Consider the following 19,937-nt stretch of genomic DNA (forward strand, 5'->3'; position numbering starts at 1 on the left):
TTGTGGCGAGCCCAGGTGTGGCGCGTCCCGCTGTGGGGCCCGCTGGGGTGCAGGACCCACTTTCTCATGGCTTCCGCACGTCCCTCCCCGCCCGCCTGGAGGGCAGTTGGGGAGTGGTCCCCAACGTGGCCTGGGACCAACCTCGCTGGTGACCCGTGTCGCGGGCGCGTGCCCCAGGAGAGTGTGGGGAGGGTAGAGGATTCGGGGACGTAGCTGTGAGGATTCTGTGTGCATGGGTCTGGCGGGTGGCCCGGACGGGGTCGGGGTCGTGGTCACGGTGGGTCGTTGTGGTGGTGGTGGTGGTGGTGCTGGGGGTGGTGGTGGTGGGGGGGGGGTGGTGGCGAAGTCCCCGAAGACAAAAGGAGCAGCGAGGGAGGGAGGAGCAAAAGCCTACAGCACCCGGTATTCCCAGGCGGTCTCCCATCCAAGTACTAACCAGGCCCGACCCTGCATAGCTTCCGAGATCAGACGACATCGGGCGCATTCAGGGTGGTATGGCCTTAGACGCTAGCCGCTGCCTCCGGGAGTTCCAAGAGCCTGCCAAGGGCCCCGGCGTGCGTCTCCACGCTGCTCTCCTGGCACGGCTGGGAGTCCGGGTGGGGGCTGGCAGCCCGGGGCCAGCGGCCAGAGGCCCCGCGCGCCTGCTCGGGCATCCGGTCTCGCCCAGGTGGCCGCTGGGTGGCTTTCTTCCCGAGGTGTCCTGCTGCCAGGACGAGGGTCAAGTTTTCTCGGGGGAAAATTTCTCAGTGCTCTCGGGCGCTTGTTCTTCTGGGAATGTTCACTGCTGTGGCCAAGGCGGGGGACGCACAGCTCGGGCCAGGGCAAGCAGCCGCCCTCCTCCGTCGCCTCCTGTAGCCGTATCCTTGGGTGGGTGCGTGGCTCCCAGCGGAGGTCTCGGGGACCCTTCCGGTCCTCTTTGTCCGGAAAGCGCCACTGCCCCTCCAGCCCATCAGGAAAACGGCAGCCGCGCCCTTCGCCGACCTGCTCCGCCCTCCTCCACACTCAGGGCCTGGGGCTGCGGGGCTGAATCGTGAGGCTTTCCAGCCCAGGACTTCACCTCTGGCCCCTTTCACACCCGGGATGTTGGGAAGAAGAAACAAAACCAAACACAGCCAAAGCCATCTCCTCCGACCCGGGGCCCCACCACATTCCTTCTGATACCGGGTTCCTGCCGGCCTCCCCGGGCGTTTCTCCCAGGCAGGCCTTCGCGGCCACTACACGGGGCTGAGCACTCGAGTCCTCGGGCGTCACGGGGCCCGCGGCCACGCCAAGCACGCACGACTCCCGGGTCTCGTCTGCTCCTGGGTGCCCTGGGCCTCTTCCCTGTGCCGCTGCTGGGTCTTGTGCCCCTGCTTGGCCTCCTTCAGACCCGGCCCCGTGCTACGCGGCCACGTGCTACAGGATCGTGCCAGCAGAACTGGCCCTGGCTGAGCTCCGTACCCACCCTCCTGCCATCCCTGGCCCTGCTAGCAAATGGCAGAGATCCTCTGGCCTCCGAGCCCAGACAAAAATCCTGATGCAGTTGGCCGAGGGGCCGTAAACCAAGGCTTCGCTTGTTCCCGCTCAGGCCCCAGCCATACCCTCTTGTCCTTCGGCTGCTCGTGTGTGGGGTGGGGGAGAGGAGGGTGCGTCCCCGTGCGTGCGTGCGTGGTCTGGGTGTCTCTGCGTGGTGTGTGTGTGTGTGTGTGTGTGTGTGTGTGTGTGTGTGTGTTAGATGCCGTGCCTGGTGTAGGTGGGGAAGAGCAAGCCCTCACGCACAGAGCCCCATCACACACTGGGCCCGGGCCGAGGGGGTCAATCTGCTCGGCCTGATTGCGTTGGGCATACATTGCAGAAGGTGGGTTTTCCAAGGCGGAGCAGAGGGTCCCGGCACCTGAGGTTGTCCACGGGGAGAATGTCTGTTCCACGGGGGCAAGCGGTCCCTTCCGTCGTGTCCAAGCCCATGTGACCCCGAAGGCCAGGGGGCCCCGGTCCTTGAGCTGACTGAGGAGTGCTTTGAGACCCGGAGGGTGGCACAGGCGACTGGGCGCCAGCTGCGGCCCTCCCTCCATTTGAGCGGGACGGGGAGCTGCCGCTGGCATCCGGAGCTCTGGCGGCCTGCGCCCTCTGTCCCTGTGACCGCAGGCTCTGCCGTGGGAGGCGGGATCCCACGTAGAGGTCGCGCGCTGGCTGCCCTGTCTTTGGGTTGAGCGACGGAGCGCGACGTGGAGCAGCACCCGACTGAGGCTCCCTGCTTCTCTGTCCCCTGGCGTCTTGCCCTGGACCCAGTGCACCACCTTGTGGCGAGCCCAGGTGTGGCGCGTCCCGCTGTGGGGCCCGCTGGGGTGCAGGACCCACTTTCTCATGGCTTCCGCACGTCCCTCCCCGCCCGCCTGGAGGGCAGTTGGGGAGCGGTCCCCAACGTGGCCTGGGACCAACCTCGCTGGTTACCCGTGTCGCGGGCGTGCGCCCCAGGAGAGTGTGGGGGGGGAGATGATTCGGGGACGTAGCTGTGAGGATTCGGTGTGCGTGGGTCTGGCGGGTGGCCCGGACGGGGTCGGGGTCGTGGTCACGGTGGGTCGTTGTGGTGGTGGTGGTGGTGGTGCTGGGGGTGGTGGTGGTGGGGGGGGGTGGTGGCGAAGTCCCCGAAGACAAAAGGAGCAGCGAGGGAGGGAGGAGCAAAAGCCTACAGCACCCAGTATTCCCAGGCGGTCTCCCATCCAAGTACTAACCAGGCCCGACCCTGCTTAGCTTCCGACATCAGATGAGATCGGGCGCGTTCAGGGTGGTATGGCCGTAGACGCTAGCCGCCGCCTCCGGGAGCCCCAAGAGCCTGCCGAGGGCCCCGGCGTGCGTCTCCACGCTGCTCTCCTGGCACGGCTGGGAGACCGGGTGGGGGCTGGCAGCCCGGGGCCAGCGGCCAGAGGCCCCGCGCGCCTGCTCGGGCAGCCGGTCTCGCCCAGGTGGCCGCTGGGTGGCTTTCTTCCCGAGGTGTCCTGCTGCCAGGACGAGGGTCAAGTTTTCTCGGGGGAAAATTTCTCAGTGCTCTCGGGCGCTTGTTCTTCTGGGAATGTTCACTGCTGTGGCCAAGGCGGGGGACGCACAGCTCGGGCCAGGGCAAGCAGCCGCCCTCCTCCGTCGCCTCCTGGAGCCGTATCCTTGGGTGGGTGCGTGGCTCCCAGCGGAGGTCTCGGGGACCCTTCCGGTCCTCTTCGTCCGGAAAGCGCCACTGCCCCTCCAGCCCATCAGGAAAACGGCAGCCGCGCCCTTCGCCGACCCGCTCCGCCCTCCTCCACACTCAGGGCCTGGGGCTGCGGGGCTGAATCGTGAGGCTTTCCAGCCCAGGACTTCACCTCTGGCCCCTTTCACACCCGGGATCTTGGAAGAAGAAACAAAACCAAACACAGCCAAAGCCATCTCCTCCGACCCGGGGCCCCTCCACATCCCTTCCGATCCCGGGTTCCTGCCGGCCTCCCGGGGCGTTTCTCCCAGGCAGGCCTTCGCGGCCACTACACGGGGCTGAGCTCTCGAGTCCTCGGGCGTCACGGGGCCCGCGGCCACGCCAAGCACGCACGACTCCCGGGTCTCGTCTGCTCCTGGGTGCCCTGGGCCTCTTCCCTGTGCCGCTGCTGGGTCTTGTGCCCCTGCTTGGCCTCCTTCAGACCCGGCCCCGTGCTACGCGGCCACGTGCTACAGGATCGTGCCAGCAGAACTGGCCCTGGCTGAGCCCCGTACCCACCCTCCTGCCATCCCTGGCCCTGCTAGCAAATGGCAGAGATCCTCTGGCCTCCGAGCCCAGACAAAAATCCTGATGCAGTTGGCCGAGGGGCCGCAAACCAAGGCTTCGCTTGTTCCCGCTCAGGCCCCAGCCATACCCTCTTGTCCTTCGGCTGCTCGTGTGTGGGGTGGGGGAGAGGAGGGTGCGTCCCCGTGCGTGCGTGCGTGGTCTGGGTGTCTCTGCGTGGTGTGTGTGTGTGTGTGTGTGTGTGTGTGTGTGTGTGTTAGATGCCGTGCCTGGTGTAGGTGGGGAAGAGCAAGCCCTCACGCACAGAGCCCCATCACACACTGGGGCCGGGCCGAGGGGGTCAATCTGCTCGGCCTGATTGCGTTGGGCATACATTGCAGAAGGTGGGTTTTCCAAGGCGGAGCAGAGGGTCCCGGCACCTGAGGTTGTCCACGGGGAGAATGTCTGTTCCACGGGGGCAAGCGGTCGCTTCCGTCGTGCCCAAGCCCATGTGACCCCGAAGGCCAGGTGGCCCCGGTCCTTGAGCTGACTGAGGAGTGCTTTGAGACCCGGAGGGTGGCACAGGCGACTGGGCGCCAGCGGCGGCCCTCCCTCCCTTTGAGCGGGACGGGGAGCTGCCGCTGGCATCCGGAGCTCTGGCGGCCTGCGCCCTCTGTCCCTGTGACCGCAGGCTCTGCCGTGGGAGGCGGGATCCCACGTAGAGGTCGCGCGCTGGCTGCCCTGTCTTGGGTTGAGCGACGGAGCGCGACGTGGAGCAGCACCCGACTGAGGCTCCCTGCTTCTCTGTCCCCTGGCGTCTTGCCCTGGACCCAGTGCACCACCTTGTGGCGAGCCCAGGTGTGGCGCGTCCCGCTGTGTCGCCCGCTGGGGTGCAGGACCCACTTTCTCATGGCTTCCGCACGTCCCTCCCCGCCCGCCTGGAGGGCAGTTGGGGAGCGGTCCCCAACGTGGCCTGGGACCAACCTCGCTGGTGACCCGTATCGCGGGCGCACGCCCCAGGAGAGTGTGGGGAGGGGAGAGGATTCGGGGACGTAGCTGTGAGGATTCGGTGTGCGTGGGTCTGGCGGGTGGCCCAGACGGGGTCGGGGTCGTGGTCACGGTGGGTCGTTGTGGTGGTGGTGGTGGTGGTGCTGGGGGTGGTGGTGGTGGGGGGGGGTGGTGGCGAAGTCCCCGAAGACAAAAGGAGCAGCGAGGGAGGGAAGAGCAAAAGCCTACAGCACCCGGTATTCCCAGGCGGTCTCCCAGACAAGTACTAACCAGGCCCGACCCTGCTTAGCTTCCGAGATCAGACGAGATCGGGCGCGTTCAGGGTGGTATGGCCGTAGACGCTAGCCGCCGCCTCCGGGAGCCCCAAGAGCCTGCCGAGGGCCCCGGCGTGCATCTCCACGCTGCTCTCCTGGCACGGCTGGGAGTCCGGGTGGGGGCTGGCAGCCCGGGGCCAGCGGCCAGAGGCCCCGCGCGCCTGCTCGGGCAGCCGGTCTCGCCCAGGTGGCCGCTGGGTGGCTTTCTTCCCGAGGTGTCCTGCTGCCAGGACGAGGGTCAAGTTTTCTCGGGGGAAAATTTCTCAGTGCTCTCGGGCGCTTGTTCTTCTGGGAATGTCCACTGCTGTGGCCAAGGCGGGGGACGCACAGCTCAGGCCAGGGCAAGCAGCCGCCCTCCTCCGTCGCCTCCTGGAGCCGTATCCTTGGGTGGGTGCGTGGCTCCCAGCGGAGGTCTCGGGGACCCTTCCGGTCCTCTTCGTCCGGAAAGCGCCACTGCCCCTCCAGCCCATCAGGAAAACGGCAGCCGCGCCCTTCGCCGACCCGCTCCGCCCTCCTCCACACTCAGGGCCTGGGGCTGCGGGGCTGAATCGTGAGGCTTTCCAGCCCAGGACTTCACCTCTGGCCCCTTTCACACCCGGGATCTTGGGAAGAAGAAACAAAACCAAACACAGCCAAAGCCATCTCCTCCGACCCGGGGCCCCTCCACATCCCTTCCGATCCCGGGTTCCTGCCGGCCTCCCGGGGCGTTTCTCCCAGGCAGGCCTTCGCGGCCACTACACGGGGCTGAGCACTCGAGTCCTCGGGCGTCACGGGGCCCGCGGCCACGCCAAGCACGCACGACTCCCGGGTCTCGTCTGCTCCTGGGTGCCCTGGGCCTCTTCCCTGTGCCGCTGCTGGGTCTTGTGCCCCTGCTTGGCCTCCTTCAGACCCGACCCCGTGCTACGCGGCCACGTGCTACAGGATCGTGCCAGCAGAACTGGCCCTGGCTGAGCCCCGTACCCACCCTCCTGCCATCCCTGGCCCTGCTAGCAAATGGCAGAGATCCTCTGGCCTCCGAGCCCAGACAAAAATCCTGATGCAGTTGGCCGAGGGGCCGCAAACCAAGGCTTCGCTTGTTCCCGCTCAGGCCCCAGCCATACCCTCTTGTCCTTCGGCTGCTCGTGTGTGGGGTGGGGGAGAGGAGGGTGCGTCCCCGTGCGTGCGTGCGTGGTCTGGGTGTCTCTGCGTGGTGTGTGTGTGTGTGTGTGTGTGTGTTAGATGCCGTGCCTGGTGTAGGTGGGGAAGAGCAAGCCCTCACGCACAGAGCCCCATCACACACTGGGGCCGGGCCGAGGGGGTCAATCTGCTCGGCCTGATTGCCTTGGGCATACATTGCAGAAGGTGGGTTTTCCAAGGCGGAGCAGAGGGTCCCGGCACCTGAGGTTGTCCACGGGGAGAATGTCTGTTCCACGGGGGCAAGCGTTCCCTTCCGTCGTGCCCAAGCCCATGTGACCCCGAAGGCTTGGTGGCCCCGGTCCTTGAGCTGACTGAGGAGTGCTTTGAGACCCGGAGGGTGGCACAGGCGACTGGGCGCCAGCGGCGGCCCTCCCTCCCTTTGAGCGGGACGGGGAGCTGCCGCTGGCATCCGGAGCTCTGGCGGCCTGCGCCCTCTGTCCCTGTGACCACAGGCTCTGCCGTGGGAGGCGGGATCCCACGTAGAGGTCGCGCGCTGGCTTCCCTGTCTTGGGTTGAGCGACGGAGCGCGACGTGGAGCAGCACCCGACTGAGGCTCCCTGCTTCTCTGTCCCCTGGCGTCTTGCCCTGGACCCAGTGCACCACCTTGTGGCGAGCCCAGGTGTGGCGCGTCCCGCTGTGGGGCCCGCTGGGGTGCAGGACCCACTTTCTCATGGCTTCCGCACGTCCCTCCCCGCCCGCCTGGAGGGCAGTTGGGGAGCGGTCCCCAACGTGGCCTGGGACCAACCTCGCTGGTGACCCGTGTCGCGGGCGCGCGCCCCAGGAGAGTGTGGGGAGGGGAGAGGATTCGGGGACGTAGCTGTGAGGATTCGGTGTGCGTGGGTCTGGCGGGTGGCCCGGACGGGGTCGGGGTCGTGGTTACGGTGGGTCGTTGTGGTGGTGGTGGTGGTGGTGGTGCTGGGGGTGGTGGTGGTGGTGGGGGGGGTGGTGGCGAAGTCCCCGAAGACAAAAGGAGCAGCGAGGGAGGGAGGAGCAAAAGCCTACAGCACCCGGTATTCCCAGGCGGTCTCCCATCCAAGTACTAACCAGGCCCGACCCTGCTTAGCTTCCGAGATCAGACGAGATCGGGCGCGTTCAGGGTGGTATGGCCGTAGACGCTAGCCGCCGCCTCCGGGAGCCCCAAGAGCCTGCCGAGGGCCCCGGCGTGCGTCTCCACGCTGCTCTCCTGGCACGGCTGGGAGTCCGGGTGGGGGCTGGCAGCCCGGGGCCAGCGGCCAGAGGCCCCGCGCGCCTGCTCGGGCAGCCGGTCTCGCCCAGGTGGCCGCTGGGTGGCTTTCTTCCCGAGGTGTCCTGCTGCCAGGACGAGGGTCAAGTTTTCTCGGGGGAAAATTTCTCAGTGCTCTCGGGCGCTTGTTCTTCTGGCAATGTCCACTGCTGTGGCCAAGGCGGGGGATGCACAGCTCGGGCCAGGGCAAGCAGCCGCCCTCCTCTGTCGCCTCCTGGAGCCGTATCCTTGGGTGGGTGCGTGGCTCCCAGCGGAGGTCTCGGGGACCCTTCCGGTCCTCTTCGTCCGGAAAGCGCCACTGCCCCTCCAGCCCATCAGGAAAACGGCAGCCGCGCCCTTCGCCGACCCACTCCGCCCTCCTCCACACTCAGGGCCTGGGGCTGCGGGGCTGAATCGTGAGGCTTTCCAGCCCAGGACTTCACCTCTGGCCCCTTTCACACCCGGGATCTTGGGAAGAAGAAACAAAACCAAACACAGCCAAAGCCATCTCCTCCGACCCGGGGCCCCTCCACATCCCTTCCAATCCCGGGTTCCTGCCGGCCTCCCGGGGCGTTTCTCCCAGGCAGGCCTTCGCGGCCACTACACGGGGCTGAGCACTCGAGTCCTCGGGCGTCACGGGGCCCGCGGCCACGCCAAGCACGCACGACTCCCGGGTCTCGTCTGCTCCTGGGTGCCCTGGGCCTCTTCCCTGTGCCGCTGCTGGGTCTTGTGCCCCTGCTTGGCCTCCTTCAGACCCGGCCCCGTGCTACGCGGCCACGTGCTACAGGATCGTGCCAGCAGAACTGGCCCTGGCTGAGCCGGGTACCCACCCTCCTGCCATCGCTGGCCCTGCTAGCAAATGGCAGAGATCCTCTGGCCTCCGAGCCCAGACAAAAATCCTGATGCAGTTGGCCGAGGGGCCGCAAACCAAGGCTTCGCTTGTTCCCGCTCAGGCCCCAGCCATACCCTCTTGTCCTTCGGCTGCTCGTGTGTGGGGTGGGGGAGAGGAGGGTGCGTCCCCGTGCGTGCGTGCGTGGTCTGGGTGTCTCTGCGTGGTGTGTGTGTGTGTGTGTGTGTGTGTGTGTGTGTGTGTGTGTGTGTTAGATGCCGTGCCTGGTGTAGGTGGGGAAGAGCAAGCCCTCACGCACAGAGCCCCATCACACACTGGGGCCGGGCCGAGGGGGTCAATCTGCTCGGCCTGATTGCGTTGGGCATACATTGCAGAAGGTGGGTTTTCCAAGGCGGAGCAGAGGGTCCCGGCACCTGAGGTTGTCCACGGGGAGAATGTCTGTTCCACGGGGGCAAGCGGTCCCTTCCGTCGTGCCCAAGCCCATGTGACCCCGAAGGCCAGGTGGCCCCGGTACTTGAGCTGACTGAGGAGGGCTTTGAGACCCGGAGGGTGGCACAGGCGACTGGGCGCCAGCGGCGGCCCTCCCTCCCTTTGAGCGGGACGGGGACCTGCCGCTGGCATCCGGAGCTCTGGCGGCCTGCGCCCTCTGTCCCTGTGACCGCAGGCTCTGCCGTGGGAGGCGGGATCCCACGTAGAGGTCACGCGCTGGCTGCCCTGTCTTGGGTTGAGCGACGGAGCGCGACGTGGAGCAGCACCCGACTGAGGCTCCCTGCTTCTCTGTCCCCTGGCGTCTTGCCCTGGACCCAGTGCACCACCTTGTGGCGAGCCCATGTGTGGCGCGTCCCACTGTGGGGCCCGCTGGGGTGCAGGACCCACTTTCTCATGGCTTCCGCACGTCCCTCCCCGCCCGCCTGGAGGGCAGTTGGGGAGCGGTCCCCAACGTGGCCTGGGACCAACCTCGCTGGTGACCCGTGTCGCGGGCGCGCGCCCCAGGAGAGTGTGGGGAGGGGAGAGGATTCGGGGACGTAGCTGTGAGGATTCGGTGTGCGTGGGTCTGGCGGGTGGTCCGGACGGTGTCGGGGTCGTGGTCACGGTGGGTCGTTGTGGTGGTGGTGGTGGTGGTGGTGCTGGGGGTGGTGGTGGTGGGGGGGGGTGGTGGCGAAGTCCCCGAAGACAAAACGAGCAGCGAGGGAGGGAGGAGCAAAAGCCTACAGCCCCCGGTATTCCCAGGCGGTCTCGCATCCAAGTACTAACCAGGCCCGACCCTGCTTAGCTTCCGAGATCAGACGAGATCGGGCGCGTTCAGGGTGGTATGGCCGTAGACGCTAGCCGCCGCCTCCGGGAGCCCCAAGAGCCTGCCGAGGGCCCCGGCGTGCGTCTCCACGCTGCTCTCCTGGCACGGCTGGGAGTCCGGGTGGGGGCTGGCAGCCCGGAGCCAGCGGCCAGAGGCCCCGCGCGCCTGCTCGGGCAGCCGGTCTCGCCCAGGTGGCCGCTGGGTGGCTTTCTTCCCGAGGTGTCCTGCTGCCAGGAAGAGGGTCAAGTTTTCTCGGGGGAAAATTTCTCAGTGCCCTCGGGCGCTTGTTCTTCTGGGAATGTTCACTGCTGTGGCCAAGGCGGGGGACGCACAGCTCGGGCCAGGGCAAGCAGCCGCCCTCCTCCGTCGCCTCCTGGAGCCGTATCCTTGGGTGGGTGCGTGGCTCCCAGCGGAGGTCTCGGGGACCCTTCCGGTCCTCTTCGTCCGGAAAGCGCCACGGCCCCTCCAGCCCATCAGGAAAACGGCAGCCGCGCCGTTCGCCGACCCGCTCCGCCCTCCTCCACACTCAGGGCCTGGGGCTGCGGGGCTGAATCGTGAGGCTTTCCAGCCCAGGACTTCACCTCTGGCCCCTTTCACACCCGGGATCTTGGGAAGAAGAAACAAAACCAAACACAGCCAAAGCCATCTCCTCCGACCCGGGGCCCCTCCACATCCCTTCCGATCACGGGTTCCTGCCGGCCTCCCGGGGCGTTTCTCCCAGGCAGGCTTTCGCGGCCACTACACGGGGCTGAGCACTCGAGTCCTCGGGCGTCACGGGGCCGGCGGCCACGCCAAGCACGCACGACTCCCAGTTCTCGTCTGCTCCTGGGTGCCCTGGGCCTCTTCCCTGTGCCGCTGCTGGGTCTTGTGCCCCTGCTTGGCCTCCTTCAGACCCGGCCCCGTGCTACGCGGCCACGTGCTACAGGATCGTGCCAGCAGAACTGGCCCTGGCTGAGCCCCGTACCCACCCTCCTGCCATCCCTGGCCCTGCTAGCAAATGGCAGAGATCCTCTGGCCTCCGAGCCCAGACAAAAATCCTGATGCAGTTGGCCGAGGGGCCGCAAACCAAGGCTTCGCTTGTTCCCGCTCAGGCCCCAGCCATACCCTCTTGTCCTTCGGCTGCTCGTGTGTGGGGTGGGGGAGAGGAGGGTGCGTCCCCGTGCGTGCGTGCGTCGTCTGGGTGTCTCTGCGTGGTGTTTGTGTGTGTGTGTGTGTGTGTGTGTGTGTTAGATGCCGTGCCTGGTGTAGGTGGGGAAGAGCAAGCCCTCACGCACAGAGCCCCATCACACACTGGGGCCGGGCAGAGGGGGTCAATCTGCTCGGCCTGATTGCGTTGGGCATACATTGCAGAAGGTGGGTTTTCCAAGGCGGAGCAGAGGTTCCCAGCACCTGAGGTTGTCCACGGGGAGAATGTCTGTTCCACGGGGGCAAGCGGTCCCTTCCGTCGTGCCCAAGCCCATGTGAACCCGAAGGCCAGGTGGCCCCGGTCCTTGAGCTGACTGAGGAGTGCTTTGAGACCCGGAGGGTGGCACAGGCGACTGGGCGCCAGCGGCGGCCCTCCCTCCCTTTGAGCGGGATGGAGAGCTGCCGCTGGCATCCGGAGCTCTGGCGGCCTGCGCCCTCTGTCCCTGTGACCGCAGGCTCTGCCGTGGGAGGCGGGATCCCACGTAGAGGTTGCGCGCTGGCTGCCCTGTCTTGGGTTGAGCGACGGAGCGCGACGTGGAGCAGCACCCGACTGAGGCTCCCTGCTTCTCTGTCCCCTGGCGTCTTGCCCTGGACCCAGTGCACCACCTTGTGGCATGCCCAGGTGTGGCACGTCCCGCTGTGGGGCCCGCTGGGGTGCAGGACCCACTTTCTCATGGCTTCCGCACGTCCCTCCCCACCCGCCTGGAGGGCAGTTGGGGAGCGGTCCCCAACGTGGCCTGGGACCAACCTCGCTGGTGACCCGTGTCGTGGGCGTGCGCCCCAGGAGAGTGTGGGGAGGGGAGAGGATTCGGGGACGTAGCTGTGAGGATTTGGTGTGCGTGGGTCTGGCGGGTGGCCCGGACGGGGTCGGGGTCGTGGTCACGGTGGGTCGTTGTGGTGGTGGTGGTGGTGGTGCTGGGGGTGGTGGTGGTGGTGGGGGGGTGGTGGTGAAGTCCCCGAAGACAAAAGGAGCAGCGAGGGAGGGAGGAGCAAAAGCCTACAGCACCCGGTATTCCCAGGCGGTCTCCCATCCAAGTACTAACCAGGCCCGACCCTGCTTAGCTTCTGAGATCAGACGAGATCGGGCGCGTTCAGGGTGGTATGGCCGTAGACGCTAGCCGCCGCCTGCGGGAGCCCCAAGAGCCTGCCGAGGGCCCCGGCGTGCGTCTCCACGCTGCTCTCCTGGCACGGCTGGGAGTCCGGGTGGGGGCTGGCAGCCCGGGGCCAGCGGCCAGAGGCCCCGCGCGCCTGCTCGGGCAGCCGGTCTCGCCCAGGTGGCCGCTGGGTGGCTTTCTTCCCGAGGTGTCCTGCTGCCAGGACGAGGGTCAAGTTTTCTCGGGGGAAAATTTCTCAGTGCTCTCGGGCGCTTGTTCTTCTGGGAATGTTCACTGCTGTGGCCAAGGCGGGGGACGCACAGCTCGGGCCAGGGCAAGCAGCCACCCTCCTCCGTCGCCTCCTGGAGCCGTATCCTTGGGTGGGTGCGTGGCTCCCAGCGGAGGTCTCGGGGACCCTTCCGATCCTCTTCGTCCGGAAAGCGCCACTGCCCCTCCAGCCCATCAGGAAAACGGCAGCCGCGCCCTTCGCCGACCCGCTCCGCCCTCCTCCACACTCAGGGCCTGGGGCTGCGGGGCTGAATCGTGAGGCTTTCCAGCCCAGGACTTCACCTCTGGCCCCTTTCACACCCGGGATCTTGGGAAGAAGAAACAAAAATAAACACAGCCAAAGCCATCTCCTCCGACCCGGGGCCCCTCCACATCCCTTCCGATCCCGGGTTCCTGCCGGCCTCCCCGGGCGTTTCTCCCAGGCAGGCCATCGCGGCCACTACACGGGGCTGAGCACTCGAGTCCTCGGGCGTCACGGGGCCGGCGGCCACGCCAAGCACGCACGACTCCCGGGTCTCGTCTGCTCCTGGGTGCCCTGGGCCTCTTCCCTGTGCCGCTGCTGGGTCTTGTGCCCCTGCTTGGCCTCCTTCAGACCCGGCCCCGTGCTACGCGGCCACGTGCTACAGGATCGTGCCAGCAGAACTGGCCCTGGCTGAGCCCCGTACCCACCCTCCTGCCATCCCTGGCTCTGCTAGCAAATGGCAGAGATCCTCTGGCCTCCGAGCCCAGACAAAAATCCTGATGCAGTTGGCCGAGGGGCCGCAAACCAAGGCTTCGCTTGTTCCCGCTCAGGCCCCAGCCATACCCTCTTGTCCTTCGGCTGCTCGTGTGTGGGGTGGGGGAGAGGAGGGTGCGTCCCCGTGCGTGCGTGCGTGGTCTGGGTGTCTCTGCGTGGAGTGTGTGTGTGTGTGTGTGTGTGTGTGTGTGTGTGTGTTAGATGCCGTGCCTGGTGTAGGTGGGGAAGAGCAAGTACTCACGCACAGAGCCCCATCACACACTGGGGCCGGGCCGAGGGGGTCAATCTGCTCGGCCTGATTGCGTTGGGCATACATTGCAGAAGGTGGGTTTTCCAAGGCGGAGCAGAGGGTCCCGGCACCTGAGGTTGTCCACGGGGAGAATGTCTGTTCCACGGGGGCAAGCGGTCCCTTCCGTCGTGCCCAAGCCCATGTGACCCCGAAGGCTAGGTGGCCCCGGTCATTGAGCTGACTGAGGAGTGCTTTGAGACCCGGAGGGTGGCACAGGCGACTGGGCGCCAGCGGCGGCCCTCCCTCCCTTTGAGCGGGACAGGGAGCTGCCGCTGGCATCCGGAGCTCTGGCGGCCTGCGCCCTCTGTCCCTGTGACCGCAGGCTCTGCCGTGGGAGGCGGGATCCCACATAGAGGTCACGCGCTGGCTGCCCTGTCTTGGGTTGAGCGACGGAGCGCGACGTGGAGCAGCACCCGACTGAGGCTCCCTGCTTCTCTGTCCCCTGGCGTCTTGCCCTGGACCCAGTGCACCACCTTGTGGCGAGCCCATGTGTGGCGCGTTCCGCTGTGGGGCCCGCTGGGGTGCAGGACCCACTTTCTCATGGCTTCCGCACGTCCCTCCCCGCCCGCCTGGAGGGCAGTGGGGAGCGGTCCCCAACGTGGCCTGGGACCAACCTCGCTGGTGACCCGTGTCGCGGGCGCGCGCCCCAGGAGAGTGTGGGGAGGGGAGAGGATTCGGGGACGTAGCTGTGAGGATTCGGTGTGCGTGGGTCTGGCGGGTGGCCCGGACGGGGTCGGGGTCGTGGTCACGGTGGGTCGTTGTGGTGGTGGTGGTGGTGGTGCTGGGGGTGGTGGTGGTGGTGGGGGGGGTGGTGGCGAAGTCCCTGAAGACAAAAGGAGCAGCGAGGGAGGGAGGAGCAAAAGCCTACAGCACCCGGTATTCCCAGGCGGTCTGCCATCCAAGTACTAACCAGGCCCGACCCTGCTTAGCTTCCGAGATCAGACGAGATCGGGCGCGTTCTGGGTGGTATGGCCGTAGACGCTAGCCGCCGCCTCCGGGAGCCCCAAGAGCCTGCCGAGGGCCCCGGCGTGCGTCTCCACGCTGCTCTCCTGGCACGGCTGGGAGTCCGGGTGGGGGCTGGCAGCCCGGGGCCAGCGGCCAGAGGCCCCGCGCGCCTGCTCGGGCAGCCGGTCTCGCCCAGGTGCCCGCTGGGTGGCTTTCTTCCCGAGGTGTCCTGCTTCCAGGACGAGGGTCAAGTTTTCTCAGGGGAAAATTTCTCAGTGCCCTCGGGCGCTTGTTCTTCTGGGAATGTTCACTGCTGTGGCCAAGGCGGGGGACGCCCAGCTCGGGCCAGGGCAAGCAGCCGCCCTCCTCCGTCGCCTCCTGGAGCCGTATCCTTGGGTGGGTGCGTGGCTCCCAGCGGAGGTCTCGGGGACCCTTCCGGTCCTCTTCGTCCGGAAAGCGCCACTGCCCCTCCAGCCCATCAGGAAAACGGCAGCCGCGCCCTTCGCCGACCCGCTCCGCCCTCCTCCACACTCAGGGCCTGGGGCTGCGGGGCTGAATCGTGAGGCTTTCCAGCCCAGGACTTCACCTCTGGCCCCTTTCACACCCGGGATCTTGGGAAGAAGAAACAAAACCAAACACAGCCAAAGCCATCTCCTCCGACCCGGGGCCCCTCCACATCCCTTCCGATCCCGGGTTCCTGCCGGCCTCCCGGGGCGTTTCTCCCAGGCAGGCCTTCGCGGCCACTACACGGGGCTGAGCACTCGAGTCCTCGGGCGTCACGGGGCCCGCGGCCACGCCAAGCACGCACGACTCCCGGGTCTCGTCTCGCTCCTGGGTGCCCTGGGCCTCTTCCCTGTGCCGCTGTTGGGTCTTGTGCCCCTGCTTGGCCTCCTTCAGACCCGGCCCCGTGCTACGCGGCCACGTGCTACAGGATCGTGCCAGCAGAACTGGCCCTGGCTGAGCCCCGTACCCACCCTCCTGCCATCCCTGGCCCTGCTAGCAAATGGCAGAGATCCTCTGGCCTCCGAGCCCAGACAAAAATCCTGATGCAGTTGGCCGAGGGGCCGCAAACCAAGGCTTCACTTGTTCCCGCTCAGGCCCCAGCCATACCCTCTTGTCCTTCGGCTGCTCGTGTGTGGGGTGGGGGAGAGGAGGGTGCGTCCCCGTGCGTGCGTGCGTGGTCTGGGTGTCTCTGCGTGGTGTGTGTGTGTGTGTGTGTGTGTGTGTGTGTTAGATGCCGTGCCTGGTGTAGGTGGGGAAGAGCAAGCCCTCACGCACAGAGCCCCATCACACACTGGGGCCGGGCCGAGGGGGTCAATCTGCTCGGCCTGATTGCGTTGGGCATACATTGCAGAAGGTGGGTTTTCCAAGGCGGAGCAGAGGGTCCCGGCACCTGAGGTTGTCCACGGGGAGAATGTCTGTTCCACGGGGGCAAGCGTTCCCTTCCGTCGTGCCCAAGCCCATGTGACCCCGAAGGCCAGGTGGCCCCGGTCCTTGAGCTGACTGACTTGAGACCCGGAGGGTGGCACAGGCGACTGGGCGCCAGCGGCGGACCTCCCTCCCTTTGAGCGGGACGGGGAGCTGCCGCTGGCATCCGGAGCTCTGGCAGCCTGCGCCCTCTGTCCCTGTGACCACAGGCTCTGCCGTGGGAGGCGGGATCCCACGTAGAGGTCGCGCGCTGGCTGCCCTGTCTTGGGTTGAGCGACGGAGCGCGACGTGGAGCAGCACCCGACTGAGGCTCCCTGCTTCTCTGTCCCCTGGCGTCTTGCCCTGGACCCAGTGCACCACCTTGTGGCGAGCCCAGGTGTGGCGCGTCCCGCTGTGGGGCCCGCTGGGGTGCAGGACCCACTTTCTCATGGCTTCCGCACGTCCCTCCCCGCCCGCCTGGAGGGCAGTTGGGGAGCGGTCCCCAACGTGGCCTGGGACCAACCTCGCTGGTGACCCGTGTCGCGGGCGCGCGCTCCAGGAGAGTGTGGGGAGGGGAGAGGATTCGGGGACGTAGCTGTGAGGATTCGGTGTGCGTGGGTCTGGCGGGTGGCCCGGACGGGGTCGGGGTCGTGGTCACGGTGGGTCGTTGTGGTGGTGGTGGTGGTGCTGGGGGTGGTGGTGGTGGTGGGGGGGGTGGTGGCGAAGTCCCCGAAGACAAAAGGAGCAGCGAGGGATTGAGGAGCAAAAGCCTACAGCACCCGGTATTCCCAGGCGGTCTGCCATCCAAGTACTAACCAGGCCCGACCCTGCTTAGCTTCCGAGATCAGACGAGATCGGGCGCGTTCAGGGTGGTATGGCCGTAGACGCTAGCCGCCGCCTCCGGGAGCCCCAAGAGCCTGACGAGGGCCCCGGCGTGCGTCTCCACGCTGCTCTCCTGGCACGGCTGGGAGTCCGGGTGGGGGCTGGCAGCCCGGGGCCAGCGGCCAGAGGCCCCGCGCGCCTGCTCGGGCAGCCGGTCTCGCCCAGGTGGCTGCTGGGTGGCTTTCTTCCCGAGGTGTCCTGCTGCCAGGACGAGGGTCAAGTTTTCTCGGGGGAAAATTTCTCAGTGCCCTCGGGCGCTTGTTCTTCTGGGAATGTTCACTGCTGTGGCCAAGGCGGGGGACGCACAGCTCGGGCCAGGGCAAGCAGCCGCCCTCCTCCGTCGCCTCCTGGAGCCGTATCCTTGGGTGGGTGCGTGGCTCCCAGCGGAGGTCTCGGGGACCCTTCCGGTCCTCTTCGTCCGGAAAGCGCCACTGCCCCTCCAGCCCATCAGGAAAACGGCAGCCGCGCCCTTCGCCGACCCGCTCCGCCCTCCTCCACACTCAGGGCCTGGGGCTGCGGGGCTGAATCGTGAGGCTTTCCAGCCCAGGACATCACCTCTGGCCCCTTTCACACCCGGGATCTTGGGAAGAAGAAACAAAACCAAACACAGCCAAAGCCATCTCCTCCGACCCGGGGCCCCTCCACATCCCTTCCGATCCCGGGTTCCTGCCGGCCTCCCGGGGCGTTTCTCCCAGGCAGGCCTTCGCGGCCACTACACGGGGCTGAGCACTCGAGTCCTCGGGCGTCACGGGGCCCGCGGCCACGCCAAGCACGCACGACTCCCGGGTCTCGTCTGCTCCTGGGTGCCCTGGGCCTCTTCCCTGTGCCGCTGCTGGGTCTTGTGCCCCTGCTTGGCCTCCTTCAGACCCGGCCCCGTGCTACGCGGCCACGTGCTACAGGATCGTGCCAGCAGAACTGGCCCTGGCTGAGCCCCGTACCCACCCTCCTGCCATCCCTGGCCCTGCTAGCAAATGGCAGAGATCCTCTGGCCTCCGAGCCCAGACAAAAATCCTGATGCAGTTGGCCGAGGGGCCGCAAACCAAGGCTTCGCTTGTTCCCGCTCAGGCCCCAGCCATACCCTCTTGTCCTTCGGCTGCTCGTGTGTGGGGTGGGGGAGAGGAGGGTGCGTCCCCGTGCGTGCGTGCGTGGTCTGGGTGTCTCTGCGTGGTGTGTGTGTGTGTGTGTGTGTGTGTTAGATGCCGTGCCTGGTGTAGGTGGGGAAGAGCAAGCCCTCACGCACAGAGCCCCATCACACACTGGGGCCGGGCCGAGGGGGTCAATCTGCTCGGCCTGATTGCGTTGGGCATACATTGCAGAAGGTGGGTTTTCCAAGGCGGAGCAGAGGGTCCCGGCACCTGAGGTTGTCCACGGGGAGAATGTCTGTTCCACGGGGGCAAGCGTTCCCTTCCGTCGTGCCAAAGCCCATGTGACCCCGAAGGCCAGGTGGCTCCGGTCCTTGAGCTGACTGAGGAGTGCTTTGAGACCCGGAGGGTGGCACAGGCGACTGGGCGCCAGCGGCGGCCCTCCCTCCCTTTGAGCGGGACGGGGAGCTGCCGCTGGCATCCGGAGCTCTGGCGGTCTGCGCCCTCTGTCCCTGTGACCGCATGCTCTGCCATGGGAGGCGGGATCCCACGTAGAGGTCGCGCGCTGGCTGCCCTGTCTTGGGTTGAGCGACGGAGCGCGACGTGGAGTAGCACCCGACTGAGGCTCCCTGCTTCTCTGTCCCCTGGCGTCTTGCCCTGGACCCAGTGCACCACCTTGTGGCGAGCACAGGTGTGGCGCTTCCCGCTGTGGGGACCGCTGGGGTGCAGGACCCACTTTCTCATGGCTTCCGCACGTCCCTCCCCGCCCGCCTGGAGGGCAGTTGGGGAGCGGTCCCCAACGTGGCCTGGGACCAACCTCGCTGGTGACCCGTGTCGCGGGCGCGCGCCCCAGGAGAGTGTGGGGAGGGGAGAGGATTCGGGGACGTAGCTGTGAGGATTCGGTGTGCGTGGGTCTGGCGGGTGGCCCGGACGGGGTCGGGGTCGTGGTCACGGTGGGTCGTTGTGGTGGTGGTGGTGGTGGTGCTGGGGTGGTGGTGGTGGTGGGGGGTGGTGGCGAAGTCCCCGAAGACAAAAGGAGCAGCGAGGGAGGGAGGAGCAAAAGCCTACAGCACCCGGTATTCCCAGGCGGTCTCCCATCCAAGTACTAACCAGGCCCGACCCTGCTTAGCTTCCGAGATCAGACGAGATCGGGCGCGTTCAGGGTGGTATGGCCGTAGACGCTAGCCGCCGCCTCCGGGAGCCCCAAGAGCCTGCCGAGGGCCCCGGCGTGCGTCTCCACGCTGCTCTCCTGGCACGGCTGGGAGTCCGGGTGGGTGCTGGCAGCCCGGGGCCAGCGGCCAGAGGCCCCGCGCGCCTGCTCGGGCAGCCGGTCTCGCCCAGGTGGCCGCTGGGTGGCTTTCTTCCCGAGGTGTCCTGCTGCCAGGACGAGGGTCAAGTTTTCTCGGGGGAAAATTTCTCAGTGCTCTCGGGCGCTTGTTCTTCTGGGAATGTTCACTGCTGTGGCCAAGGCGGGGGACGCACAGCTCGGGCCAGGGCAAGCAGCCGCCCTCCTCCGTCGCCTCCTGGAGCCGTATCCTTGGGTGGGTGCGTGGCTCCCAGCGGAGGTCTCGGGGACCCTTCCGGTCCTCTTCATCCGGAAAGCGCCACTGCCCCTCCAGCCCATCAGGAAAACGGCAGCCGCGCCCTTCGCCGACCCGCTCCGCCCTCCTCCACGCTCAGGGCCTGGGGCTGCGGGGCTGAATCGTGAGGCTTTCCAGCCCAGGACTTCACCTCTGGCCCCTTTCACACCCGGGATCTTGGGAAGAAGAAACAAAACCAAACACAGCCAAAGCCATCTCCTCCGACCCGGGGCCCCTCCACATCCCTTCCGATCCCGGGTTCCTGCCGGCCTCCCGGGGCGTTTCTCCCAGGCAGGCCTTCGCGGCCACTACACGGGGCTGAGCACTCGAGTCCTCGGGCGTCACGGGGCCCGCGGCCACGCCAAGCACGCACGACTCCCGGGTCTCGTCTGCTCCTGGGTGCCCTGGGCCTCTTCCCTGTGCCGCTGCTGGGTCTTGTGCCCCTGCTTGGCCTCCTTCAGACCCGTCCCCGTGCTACGCGGCCACGTGCTACAGGATCGTGCCAGCAGAACTGGCCCTGGCTGAGCCCCGTACCCACCCTCCTGCCATCCCTGGCCCTGCTAGCAAATGGCAGAGATCCTCTGGCCTCCGAGCCCAGACAAAAATCCTGATGCAGTTGGCCGAGGGGCCGCAAACCAAGGCTTCTCTTGTTCCCGCTCAGGCCCCAGCCATACCCTCTTGTCCTTCGGCTGCTCGTGTGTGGGGTGGGGGAGAGGAGGGTGCGTCCCCGTGCGTGCGTGCGTGGTCTGGGTGTCTCTGCGTGGTGTGTGTGTGTGTGTGTGTGTGTGTTAGATGCCGTGCCTGGTGTAGGTGGGGAAGAGCAAGCCCTCACGCACAGAGCCCCATCACACACTGGGGCCGGGCCGAGGGGGTCAATCTGCT

General features: G+C 67.2%; 9 non-coding genes across 9 annotated transcripts; all 9 read right to left on the bottom strand.

The window, feature by feature from the left end:
* Positions 1-387: 387 nt before the first annotated feature.
* On the bottom strand, positions 388-506 carry LOC141413026 (5S ribosomal RNA). Its single transcript, XR_012437868.1, has one exon. It is a non-coding gene; the product is annotated as a 5S ribosomal RNA (ribosomal RNA).
* A 2,156-nt stretch (positions 507-2,662) lies between these two features.
* LOC141412892 (5S ribosomal RNA) lies at positions 2,663-2,781 on the bottom strand. The gene has a single exon (XR_012437734.1). It is a non-coding gene; the product is annotated as a 5S ribosomal RNA (ribosomal RNA).
* A 2,151-nt stretch (positions 2,782-4,932) lies between these two features.
* LOC141412729 (5S ribosomal RNA) lies at positions 4,933-5,051 on the bottom strand. The gene has a single exon (XR_012437571.1). It is a non-coding gene; the product is annotated as a 5S ribosomal RNA (ribosomal RNA).
* Positions 5,052-7,196: 2,145 nt separating this feature from the next.
* On the bottom strand, positions 7,197-7,315 carry LOC141413267 (5S ribosomal RNA). The gene has a single exon (XR_012438059.1). It is a non-coding gene; the product is annotated as a 5S ribosomal RNA (ribosomal RNA).
* Positions 7,316-9,478: 2,163 nt separating this feature from the next.
* Positions 9,479-9,597, bottom strand: LOC141412984 (5S ribosomal RNA). Its single transcript, XR_012437826.1, has one exon. It is a non-coding gene; the product is annotated as a 5S ribosomal RNA (ribosomal RNA).
* A 2,149-nt stretch (positions 9,598-11,746) lies between these two features.
* LOC141412719 (5S ribosomal RNA) lies at positions 11,747-11,865 on the bottom strand. Its single transcript, XR_012437561.1, has one exon. It is a non-coding gene; the product is annotated as a 5S ribosomal RNA (ribosomal RNA).
* A 2,155-nt stretch (positions 11,866-14,020) lies between these two features.
* LOC141412909 (5S ribosomal RNA) lies at positions 14,021-14,139 on the bottom strand. The gene has a single exon (XR_012437751.1). It is a non-coding gene; the product is annotated as a 5S ribosomal RNA (ribosomal RNA).
* Positions 14,140-16,278: 2,139 nt separating this feature from the next.
* On the bottom strand, positions 16,279-16,397 carry LOC141412672 (5S ribosomal RNA). Its single transcript, XR_012437514.1, has one exon. It is a non-coding gene; the product is annotated as a 5S ribosomal RNA (ribosomal RNA).
* Positions 16,398-18,536: 2,139 nt separating this feature from the next.
* On the bottom strand, positions 18,537-18,655 carry LOC141413269 (5S ribosomal RNA). Its single transcript, XR_012438061.1, has one exon. It is a non-coding gene; the product is annotated as a 5S ribosomal RNA (ribosomal RNA).
* Between the last annotated feature and the right edge of the window lie 1,282 nt (positions 18,656-19,937).

Source organism: Castor canadensis, chromosome 10, assembly GCF_047511655.1.
Source record: "Castor canadensis chromosome 10, mCasCan1.hap1v2, whole genome shotgun sequence".
NCBI lineage: Eukaryota > Metazoa > Chordata > Mammalia > Rodentia > Castoridae > Castor > Castor canadensis.